Raw genomic sequence first — 12,345 nt, 5'->3', positions numbered from 1 at the left:
CATAAATGTCTACCTATCTCAAAACATACAAAGGGCAATATATCGAGCAATTATATATTTCAGATGTATGGATGCAGTGATAAAAGTAAAGAGTACAAGTTAGCTAACTAATCTGTATAACAAGATGAAAGTTCTGATTAATAACAAATAAAATACAGATGTTACCTTTAACAATTCAGTGCAGAATTTCAATTATTTATGTCCCATACACCTGGCAGAAAAGTGAAATTTAAGTTTTCTTTCCTTCTTTTTTTTTGTTTCTCTGAATATTCTTGGCACTCTTGGCTTCTTCACAGCTTCCAGATGTTTTCCAGCCTTCCACCCCTCAGCAGAAAGCAGAATCCCCCTTGTAGTTACTGAGTCAGGCAGTCAGCAGCAGCAGGAGAAGCAGCAGGGCTGTAGTGTATTGTGTGGGGGAAAGAATTTTTTTCCACAATCAGACCAAGTTAAACAGGCACTGACTTCCAGACTCCTCCTGTCAACTTTTTTCCCTCCTGGAAATTCCTGCTGATTACTAAGTGCTGGACCCTCCTGCAAAGGTAAGCAGAAGTCCAGGGGCAACAGGCTGGTGGCAAAGTGATGGAGAAGAAATGGGAGGGCTTTAGGGGACATGGGGCAAGTTCCAACCTCCTGGAGTGTCTCATCACTAGGAAGGGGGATATAAACCCTTTCTTAGTCTTGTAAATCCATTAAGAACCATAAGCAGCAGAAGCAATAAGATACGAGAACATGGCTCAGTTTCATAAAGGCTCAAGGCCTATATTTGCCTCACTATAAATTGATGAATTTGCCTCACTATAAATTGAGAATTTGGGACCTATTGTGCAAGCTATTTAATTAATAAATGTAGACTTTAGGAAACACATTCATTTTTGTATTCACAGGGAATCATAGTAGAAAACTGCAAGAACTCAAGAAGGACTAAATGTCCACATCAGCAGCCAACATTTGCCGAATATATACAGTATACATGCTCTGCCCTTAAATAAATGTGTTAATATGAAAATTGACTAAACTGTTTTATTAGCCCCTTATAGATAGATTCATATAGCACAATTTACAGGCTGAAGGTGGCAGAGTGTTGGTGGCAGGGTGTTTGCCCGTTTTTTCCCATATAAATACTAGATACATATGTTAAAAACTGGTGTTATAGTTTATATTTTTATTTCTCAGTGTACAAGTAGTATACAACTGCTGGGCATCTGTAATTCCCCGGCATGTAATAGACTGCTTGAATTAAGCCTGGTATGCATGCTGCTGTAATGCAGATCTATTATACAAATTCTGGAATCGCATGTTGGCTCAAAGAAGAGACCTGGAACTGTCTTTTTGTTGGACCAAGCAGCTGTGGTTTATGCAAAGTACTCGTACAACATAGGATATTTCCAAAATAAACAATACAACCCCTTAATTTGTATCTGTGCATGTTTTGCAAACTCAGTACAAGTAAGATACAAATATTTTTGGAAATGAGGTTAGTCTGTTTGCCAGGGGATTACTGTAATAAATGTCTTTCTGATACATGCTTATATTAATGCTGCCCCAAGTAGCAGGAGCAGTAGCTGCCCCACTCCCCCTTGTCATTATAGAAAGAGGACTGGGAAAGCTCCCCGACTGTAGTGACAGCATCGAGTTTCCCACTTATATAAGGTGAAGACACACGGCTACAAAATAAACAATAGTGATGACACTATTTGCGAAGACACTATGGGGCAGATTTGCTCAAGGGCGAAAATTCTGCAGCGACCGCTTCGCACTCATCGCTACACTTTTCCAGGCCAAAATTTGCTCAGACAACGATTATTCACTGGAATGCGGAGTTTCACGTTGGCGCTGAACGCTGGTGATGTTTCACTAGCGGTACTTCCACAATACGAGCAATTGAAAGCGAAGATGCGCTTGCGTTCTTCTGCCGAACACAAATTTGCTAGAGGTCTTGCGCTCAGGTTAATTTTCATATGGCAGGAAATTTAAAGTTGAATGGACGTACTGTGTATGTTGCAGCAAATACATTACACTACACAAGTCCAGGAAACATTAATAAAGAAAATAGAGTTGTTATAATGCCCTACACATGACTCCACTGTATAGTTTATGTTTAGTGATGGGCGAATTTATTTGCCAGGTGCGAATTCACTGCGAATTTGCGCGATTCGCTGCCAGCGAATAAATTCGCGAAACACCCGCGAAAATTCGCCCAAAAAAATATATACAGTACATATAAACAGGTATGGAACTTGCTATCCAGAATGCTCTGGTCCTGAGGTTCCAGATATTTCATTTTTTCTGTAGCTTGGCCCTCCATACCTTAAGTGTAAAAAATCATTCAAATATTAAATTAACCTAATAGGATTGTTTTTACTGCAATAAGGATTAATTATTGCAGTAAAAGTTAGAATCAAGTACAAGGTACTGTTTAATTAAAATTATTTGATTAAAGTGGAGTCTATGGGGCAGATTCCCTAAAGGGGAAAGTGACTAACAACTAAATTCGCCAGCATGACATCATTTCAGGACTTTGCAGATTCCCTAACGGGTGCAGGCGTCACTTCGCTAGCGAAGGAGATAGACGCTAGCGTTGCTTCGCACTCTAACGCCAGACGAATTTTCGTTCTGGTTGAATGGACGTAACTCTGCAAATCACTAAGATGCGGATTTTACTGAACGTTACCTCATTCGCAACTTCACTTTTATTGCCAAAGTAACGCTAGAAAAATTTGCCTGCGTTAAGTGCCCTGGACGCAACTTCGCACTTTAGTGAATTGGCGTAGTTGGAGAGAATTTACTTCTGCCGAATTTTCACCACTTAGGGAATTTGCCCCTAGGGGAGATGGCCTCTTGGCTGGAACTAGAGGTAGGTAGAAGAGGCACCTGCCTTTAACAATTCAGTGCAGAATTTCAATTATTTATGTCCCATACACCTGGCAGAAAAGTGAAATTTAAGTTTTCTTTCCTTCTTTTTTTTTGTTTCTCTGAATATTCTTGGCACTCTTGGCTTCTTCACAGCTTCCAGATGTTTTCCAGCCTTCCACCCCTCAGCAGAAAGCAGAATCCCCCTTGTAGTTACTGAGTCAGGCAGTCAGCAGCAGCAGGAGAAGCAGAAGGGCTGTAGTGTATTGTGTGGGGGAAAGAATTTTTTTCCACAATCAGACCAAGTTAAACAGGCACTGACTTCCAGACTCCTCCTGTCAACTTTTTTCCCTTTTAAGTACCTGTTAAAGTGTTTTCTGCCTACCCTGAGTCTGTGTTCACTCCCCTCTGCCACTCTCCCTTCCCTCATCTCCCTTCTGTCACTCTCCCCTCCCTCCCCTGTCCTCACCTCTGCCATGGAGCATACGTCATCACAGTCAAGTGCGGTGAGGGGGGACCGGTGGCCGGCTGGGTTGCATAGGGTGCCCGGTTGGATGGCCTTCCTGTAATTTGGAACTTTTTGGCTAACATGTTTCTGGAAAATGGATCCCATACCTGTATCATTTAGATATGCCATACCAAGCAATAACCTTTGTATGAAGCGCCTCTATGTTCTGGTAGCTTTCTGTCTTTCTCAGCATGAAAGTCATAAGCCATGTGTAGTCAAACCATGTCTAGTGCAATAAATAACATTAGCACAGAAGCAAAAATATTTGCAAACAACGCATAATTTGTCCATTTTTAACCTTACGTAGCATTTGCTCCATTTTACCCGCATGTAGTGTTTATTTTAAATCCAACGTTGCCTGTTATACCATTCTGTTAAACATTGCTGATACATTCCCTTTCAATGATAGTCAACATTACTTGCAAAGACGTACTTGTTGTAATCATCGTTTAAGTGTTTCTCATACTATTTCAGTTCAAACTACCCTTGAATATCCAACCTTTGGTTAGGGCCCCCTGTGAAGATCCATCATTTGGTCAGGGCCACCGTAGCTCATAAAATGAATACAGATTTAGGAGTTTAATGGTGTATCAGCTGTTTGTTAGTCACAGTTCCAAGAATATTTAGGACAGCAAATATCACACCCTAACTAACCTTCATGCTGAGCCTTCATATGGCCATTCCCCCAATTCTCACCATAACTGGACTTCTACTAGATTGCCACTGCTTCAAGCCCCTCAGGGGAGCCAGCATCACAGTTTGGGGTCCACATGACAGCCGAGCATTACCTCAGGGCTTTGCCACACTGCCGTGCATAGTTGTACTATTGCAGGAAGGACAGATCTGTCAGCCAAGTTTGGAAAGGCAGCCAAAACCTCCTATAGGCTCGAGTGCTGTTTACATCTATACTCCAGCCTATAGGAGGGTCAACCCAGAGAAAAGAGTGAGTAACAGATCCGGCACTCCTTGGAAAACACAACTAAAAGCATTGGACTGTTGGAGACACCCAGTGTCACAACCAGAAACATTACATTTTAGCAAACTGACGGCCAAAACAAGAGAACTACTCTTTCAGTTCAGGCCAGGCAGGAAATGCTACGTCACACCCAGTTGACTGGAAATTCCTTTATGTTACACCCAACCTATATCACCTTTTCTGAATGTAAACAATCTGAGTATAAAAACATCTCATAGGGGTGCAGCCTAGAGACACAAATCACATGACTTGAGAATCTGAAAACTCACCACACATTCCTATTTCTTTTTAATTGGGCACCTATGACCACAGGGTATGAGTTCACTGGAAAGAGTTAGAAAAAGAAGGGAAATACATAAAAAAAACCTATAAAAAAATATATATAAATAAATTATAAAGACCAATTGAAAAGTTTCTTTGATTGACCATTCTATAACATACTATGGGGCCGATTCACTAACTTCGAGTGAAGGATTCGAAGTAAAAAAACTTTGAATTTTTGTGCTCCTCGACTATCGAATTGGCGTAAATTCGCCTGAGTAGAATGATTCGAAATAGATTCGAATAGATTCGAATAGATTTGAAAAACGCTGCGACTATTCGCCATTCGATAGTCGAAGTACTGGATCGAGCGCAAAAACGCTGCGACTATTCGCCCATTCGATAGTCGAAGTACTGTCTCTTTTAAAAATACTTTGACTGCCTACTTCGCCACCTAAAACCTACCGAATTGCTTTAAAATCCTATGGGAAAGTCCCATAGGCTTGTTTTCCAAGTTTTTGATCGAATAAAAAGGCATTCGATCGAATGAAAATCCTTCAAGCGAATATTCGATTGAGCACCTATTCGCCTGGCGAATAGTCGCCAATTCGACTATTCGCCAGTGCGTAAATTCGCCCGAATTGCCTATTCGATTCTATTCCCCAGTCGAATTTCGAGGGATTTAACCCCTCGAAATTCGACCCTTGATGAATTTGCCCCTAAAAGTTCACTTAAAGGTGAACTACCACTTTAAGTTCTTTGCTGTAGGGGTATCGATTGAAAACAAAATTGCCACTGGCTATCTTTAATAACTGGTAATATGGGCACTAACATGAATCTTTTCAAAACTCAGGGGCTGATTCATCACTCCGCAGTAGTCTGGAGGGATTCCCAGCTGTTTTTAAGATTTATCAACATTTTTCTGACTCTCAAGAAACTTTTTCTGACAAGTTGGCACATTTATCAAAGAAGATGCGTCAGTCCAGTATTTAATAAAAAAAGCAGTCGTGGAGCGAGGATTCTAAAACAAAGTCTGTTCATTCCAATACTGACCAATAGCAATATTCTGAAACTAGGAGCTGTCCAGCAGCTAGAAAGGCCTAGTCAATCTGTTGTATTGGAAACCAATGATTTTACAAACTCACCAAAACACCTTCTTCTACATCATTTTTTTCCCCTACTCTACCTCTCTTCTGAGACATGATCATAAAAAAATGTGCATAGAATTGTACCCTGTCTATTACTGATATTACAAATGAACATTTGACATATGGCGCAGCAGAGTTTGCAAACAATTTGCCTATTGAATGGCAGTAAACTTTACTGGAGCAGACTTTATTGGATCTCACTAATAAGTGGGCCTGGTACTTTCATTTAAAGAATAGGATACAAGCATTTAGTTCATTTAAGGAAGCCCTAAATGAATTTTATTATGGGTACTGAGAAATTTATACAGTTGCAATAAAGAATAAATGCATAAATACAAATGCTCCCGTATAAACAGTGTGTACATCAAACGTTACTAAAGGACAACCTACATATTTGATATTTTTTTACTTTTTCCGAGTCATATTGATGCACTTGATGAGTTTGTGACAGTCCAACTGGGATAGTCCTGTCTTCATGTTTAATAACAAATTCTATACTATGTTTACTCAAACTAGCAGTTAGACAGGTTATATATAGACTGAAAAGGTTGAACTTGATTGAAGTGTGTCTTTTTTCAACCGAACTTACTATGTACTGTATGTTACTATGTATATTGTCACAGCCTTGTTAGGCCATAATAGGTTTACTTATATATGTAAACCTTGCTGTACTGGCCATTATGCAAAATCTGTAGGACAGAAAAGACTCTCCCCCTAAATAACCTCTAGGTTGGACATACAGTAGGAGGTTATAAGGGAGTAAACAGAAATTCTCCAGTGCTTTCGGTCCTCTGGAGGGGTTGTCCCCAAAGTTTGGCAACCACTGCCATAGAAGTAGCATATTCTTGTGAGTGTACAAAATAGGGGTGTGGAAGCACTCTAAAGGCTAAGTAATAGTATATTTAAGTATAATGGAAGTGCTAGTTTTAATGCACATTCCCTGGGCCCCTGTCTCAAAAGTAAGTTTACAAAACAGGGGTTTTTAGTTACAAAATTATGATCATAAAGTTGAAAAGCCACAATACCACGTCAAGGTAAACCCCACATGGCGGTCCCTAACTTGTTTGCCTTTCGGCCATAGTATAAAAAGTCTTACTGCATAGTAGCATTCAGTGTAATCAGTGTCTGTTGAACCTTGGTTTCAGTGAAAAGGATCTATCCTCCCCCGCCAGTATGCGGCTTTTAAGGGAGAGGCATTGTCCAAACAACGCCCATTTTTAAAAGTATAGGGCCCCATTAGTTTAAGGGGGGGTATGGGGTGCTATTAAAAACCACATGAAGCTCAGCCACAGCTTCTGGCAACAATACAATGTACAAAATAGGGGTGTGGAAGCACTCTAAAGGCTAAGTAATAGTATATTTAAGTATAATGGAAGTGCTAGTTTTAATGCACATTCCCTGGGCCCCTGTCTCAAAAGTAAGTTTACAAAACAGGGGTTTTTAGTTACAAAGTTATGACCATAAAGTTGAAAAGCCACAATACCACGTCAAGGTAAACCCCACATGGCGGTCCCTAACTTGTTTGCCTTTCGGCCATAGTATCGCATAGTAGCATTCAGTGTAATCAGTGTCTGTTGAACCTTGGTTTCAGTGAAAAGGATCTATCCTCCCCCCGCCAGTATGCGGAAGCTGTGGCTGAGCTTCATGTGGTTTTTAATAGCACCCCATACCCCTTAAACTAATGGGGCCCTATACTTTTAAAAATGGGCGTTGGTTGGACAATTCCTCTCCCTTAAAAGCCGCATACTGGCGGGGGAGGATAGATCCTTTTCACTGAAACCAAGGTTCAACAGACACTGATTACACGGAATGCTACTATGCAGTAAGACTTTTTATACTATGGCCGAAAGGCAAACAAGTTAGGGACCGCCATGTGGGGTTTACCTTGACCTGGTATGGTGGCTTTTCAACTTTATGATCATAACTTTGTAACTAAAAACCCCTGTTTTGTAAACTTACTTTTGAGACAGGGGACCAGGGAATGTGCATTAAAAGTAGCACTTCCATTATAATTAAATATACTATTACTTCGCCTTTAGAGTGCTTCCACACCCCTATTTTGTACATATTCTTGTGAGTGGAACTTTACAGCAATATCTACAATTGCCAAGAGGGTGAGGGTCATTTACAACAATGGCATAGCTCCAAAATGTTGCTTATATAACCTACTGACAGAGGACGCACCGAGCTTGAATATAAGGTTCCAGCAGTTTTCCATAATACTGAATAAACTTCTGGACTGCCTGGAAAGCAGCTGGTGAGCTTGCCTTGTTCATGTCAAGGGTAACAATTGTAGACCATTATATAAACGGGGTTGTTACTCTTTTTCCAAGAAGCGCAAGAAGTAACTATTTCCATGATTTCAGATTTAAGAAGGAAGGAAAGTACTAACAAAGAATGTAGAATGGTCATACTGATATCATTTTCCAGCTTGTGGCCAGGTTTATCATAGGTTGAAAATAAGGCTCTCCAAAAAATATTCCAGCAACATATAATTGTCTTTCTAACTCACACTGAGGCTCAATTACTCCACCAACCTCGCACTGTGGGCACACTCACACAAAAACCCGCCATTTGCGTACATTTCTGTTCAATACGAATTCGAAAAAAAACCGGAAAGACGGGCACAACAGTGCAATATTTTAGCATTCAAGAAAAAGCATGGGCAATACAAGCATTTGCAAATACAAATGCGCTGCACAAACTTTATAAATGAGCTCTACTATATTGTCTTTTTAATATTGTACATCTACAAAATGATGACATCATAAAAACAATATAGAAAAAATTGACATGCACAGTTCTTTTTTTCAGGCCATTACAACATAAAGATCCTCTGTAAACCTCAGAGCTGAGTGTGATACTTTGCTGGCGTTGCTGATATTTACATTTCTGACACCATTTACTGGAGTAGATGGAACACTTGCTCAGAGCTCTTATGCATCTCTGATTTTTCTCTTACAGGAACTTGAAAGTACAGTATTTACAAGCAGGACAACTTGCATTAACCTTTTAGAACACTTAGTGGGTTATTTATCAAAGTTCGAATTTATTTCAATATTTTCTGCTACAAACTCCGTTCAAATCCACTCTTTTTTACGCTTATTTATTAATACATTTTCCAGAAAATTTGCTCTGTGGTAAAAATGTGATTTTCACAATTTTTTCGTATTCTTTCATGCGATTGTCACGAATTTAACGTTTTTTTCGGAATTTTCGCCCGAAACGGGTTATTTATTTATTTATTTATTTTTTAAATCTTTATTTTTTATCAAGCATAGAAGACATCACAGCAATTGCAAATTTTATCAAAGACATGGTCAGCAACGTTTCAGGCCGATATGGCCTTTTATCAAGCTTGATAAAAGGCCATATCGGCCTGAAACGTTGCTGACCAGGTTTGCCATGGAATTTTGAATAAAGGCATTTTTAACGATAAGGTGTTGTACGAAAACTTTGGGTTATTGCACGAAACCCAGCGCACATCGAAAAATCATTGGGAATTCTCCCATTGACTTATATGCAACCTTGACAGGTCTGAGATGCCGGATTTTCAGATTCGGATTTTTCCATCCTCTGGGTTTAATAAATTCAGAAAAATTTGTGATTTTTTAAAAGTCTGATTTTATAAAAATAAAATGACAATTTTTTTGTGATTTTTGCATTTGGAGTTTAGTAAATAACCCCCTTAGTGAAGGGGGGGTTGTTAACCAGTTTCCATTATTTTGATATATTACCAAAATTAAATAGGTTTTTTTTAACTTTGGCAATTTAAAGTCACAAGTAGAAATTAAAAAAAATAAAATCTAATATGTCACAGATAAAAAACAATTAGTATGCACCATGATTTTACTTGAGTGCCATTGAATGTTTCCTTGTTTGAAAACTCAGATAATTGAAAAGTACCAAATTCTCAAAATGTTGATGGTTACATGAAAAGGTCCGGCATCTCTGAATTAACTTGTGATGGGACAACTTCACCCCCAAAAGGTGCACAGGATGGGATCCCTGTAGGTATGAAAAATGGAAATCTGCAAGCCATTTAATGGGGGTCATCTGCCCAAACCATGCTGCTAGTAATGATGTGCAGGTTGAGAAAAACTCGACCAGCATCTGACCTGCGAGCCCCCGGTCCAGGCGCCCGCACCGACTTCCACCTTCCTTTTATAGACCCACTCCGACTCGCCCCGCCAATGACATCACAAAAGGGGTGGGATGTGCAGACTAAAACCGGAAGCCAACAGTGTAAGGTCGCAGGCGGGGAGAGCAGGCAGAAGAGCTCAACCAGAACCCGCTCTCGACCCGCAAATGGGGCAGCAAGGTCATCCTTACCAAAGCCAAATTAACTTTCATTCTCTCTGAGTTGCGTTTTTTTTGTCAGGCGGTGACTGCTGGCAAACTGCAGTTTACCTTTTTTTGATGTTTTATCTAAATCTTCTATGGATTGTTTACCTTTGGTGCTTTCTTAAAATACATGCTATGCAATGTTTGGAATCATTAAGTATAAATCTTATTCACGTTGTCTTATTGTTCGTCTAAATATAGAAACCTATTAGGCTACTTACCTCTGACTCTGAATATAAATCAGGTAGAATATAACATGGGCAGGAATCTCTTGGCTAAAGCAGCATACTACTTTGTTTGAACAGCAAACCTGATACAACTGGAGACTGATACATTGATAGAACAGCATTTCAAGTCAGGGCGGCCATTAGAAATCACAGGGCCCTGTACAACAAAATTTTTGGGGCCCCTAGTCCCCACCCATCCCAGCCCCCAAGCCCCACCCCAGATCCCACCCAGCCCATGCAATAGTTGAAAGACACAGACATCAGTGCTAAAAACTGTAAACCCCCAGTTACAAGTTATAAAAAAAAAGCCATTAATGGTCAGGGCCCCCTATAAGTTAAAAAAAACTGTGGTGCCAGGGCCCCCTATAAAAGTGCTTTTTTAAAAAATTCATTGGTGGTCAGGACCCCCCATAAGTTAAAAAAAAACAGGGGCCTATAGAGTATTAAAATTGTACATTGGTGGCAAGGACTTTAAAAAAAATAAAAAAGCACACATTGGTGTTCAGTAGAACTGAACTCATGGCTTCAGGACTTCAACTTCGGCTCCTTTCGTGACCTTGGGTCTTTTCGCTGACTTCAGGACTTCAAGTTTAGCTCTTTTCGTGACTTTGGGACTTTTCGGGGCTTTAGGACTTCAAGTTTGGCTCTTTGCGTGACTTTGGGTCTATTCATGCCTTCGAGACATCAAGTTCGGCTCTTTTCGTGACTTTGGGTCTTTTCGCTGACTTTGACAGTTCGACTCTTTTCATGACTTCAGGACTTCGAAAGTTCGGACCTCAGCTTTTCGCCGGTTCAGGCTTTGGAGCTGCCAAGGGGGTCCCGGCTATTTTGAAAAGTGCAGCACAGCCCCTTTAGGCCTGGGCCCGGTACAGGAGTACCCCCTGTGACTCCCCCATGTCAAGTATGGGGACCAGCATGATAAAGGATAGCAGAATTAGCAAGAGATTAGTTTAGATGTATTGGGGTTCATTTATAAAAACTGGTTGAATTTTCACCTTGGCAGAAACCAATAGCAACCAATCAGATGATTATTTTTACTGTTCAATCTGCAACTAGATGAAAATAAGCTAATCGCTGGTTGCTGGTTACTGTCCAGGTTCAGATTTACCCAGTGTTTATAAATGAGCCCCAGTGTTATACATTAGCATATGCCAATGCCATTATACAGATACAGTCCAGAAAGCCACCAGGCATGATTTTCAGGTTTCAATGTTTCCTATAACACAACAGTGAATACTTTCTTTTCCTGAACAGCATGAGATGCCCAACCTCAATAGCAAAAATTAAACCAAACATGGTTACACACCCATGAAATGAGTCGCTCATTTAAATGATTTTAGTAGCTCACAGTCGTATTACTGCAAAAAGTTCTGAGTAGAAGCCTTTGCTCCTGTCCATATAAATGCAGAGCTATAGTTTATTTTATATGTTGTGGGTAACCATTCTGTCTTGAATGGAAGGAAATCAGAAGATATAACCCTTTTTAACATAAAACATAGATGCCAGCCTTTGTAAAGAATAAGCTGGATTTTCTTTAAAAAATATGAGTCATGTGAAAATGAAGGACCGAAAATATAATTTCTGAAAAGTGACTCAAATGTTGTAAATATTTGCTAAGTGGGTAGTGCTAAGGGGCTGCAGCAGCAGCATCAAAAGGCTGTGAATAGCTCATTGATTGATAAATTTGGCTGCCCGTCCCAACCTTTGCTTGTGTTTTGACTATTCTCTCGGATCCTGCTTTGTACTGCTTTTGGTGTGTTTGACTTGGCTTGTGACCTTGACTACTCACTCATCTCCTGCATTGTACCGCATTGTCTTACTGTTACTGACCTGGCTTTTGACTATGCTTCTTGTTTCCCATCCTATCAGCTCACACGTGGTTCCCTTGCTTGTTCAGAACTCTCTCCTTGGGCCTCTTACATTAAGTCCTGGCGGCATCCGAGTAGCGGAGGGCTTGTCCCAAATCTAAAGGCGGTTGTTATAGGCAGAAGGCTGAGCCGTGACTGGGTCCTTGGAGCTTGTTCTGAGTTT

General features: G+C 40.2%; 1 protein-coding gene across 2 annotated transcripts in view; it reads right to left on the bottom strand.

The window, feature by feature from the left end:
* LOC108712312 (aggrecan core protein-like) overlaps positions 1 to 1,042 on the bottom strand; it is a 59,367-nt gene extending 58,325 nt beyond the window's left edge. For both annotated transcript variants that reach the window (XM_041588227.1, XM_041588228.1), the window contains exon 1: positions 166 to 1,042. The gene's annotated coding sequence lies outside the window, so the exon portion shown is untranslated. The remainder of the gene's footprint in view (positions 1 to 165) is intronic.
* Positions 1,043 to 12,345: the final 11,303 nt, after the last annotated feature.

This window comes from Xenopus laevis, chromosome 3S, assembly GCF_017654675.1.
Source record: "Xenopus laevis strain J_2021 chromosome 3S, Xenopus_laevis_v10.1, whole genome shotgun sequence".
NCBI lineage: Eukaryota > Metazoa > Chordata > Amphibia > Anura > Pipidae > Xenopus > Xenopus laevis.
Note: the sequence above shows the minus strand (reverse complement) of the source record. Positions and strands in the feature narration are given on the sequence as shown.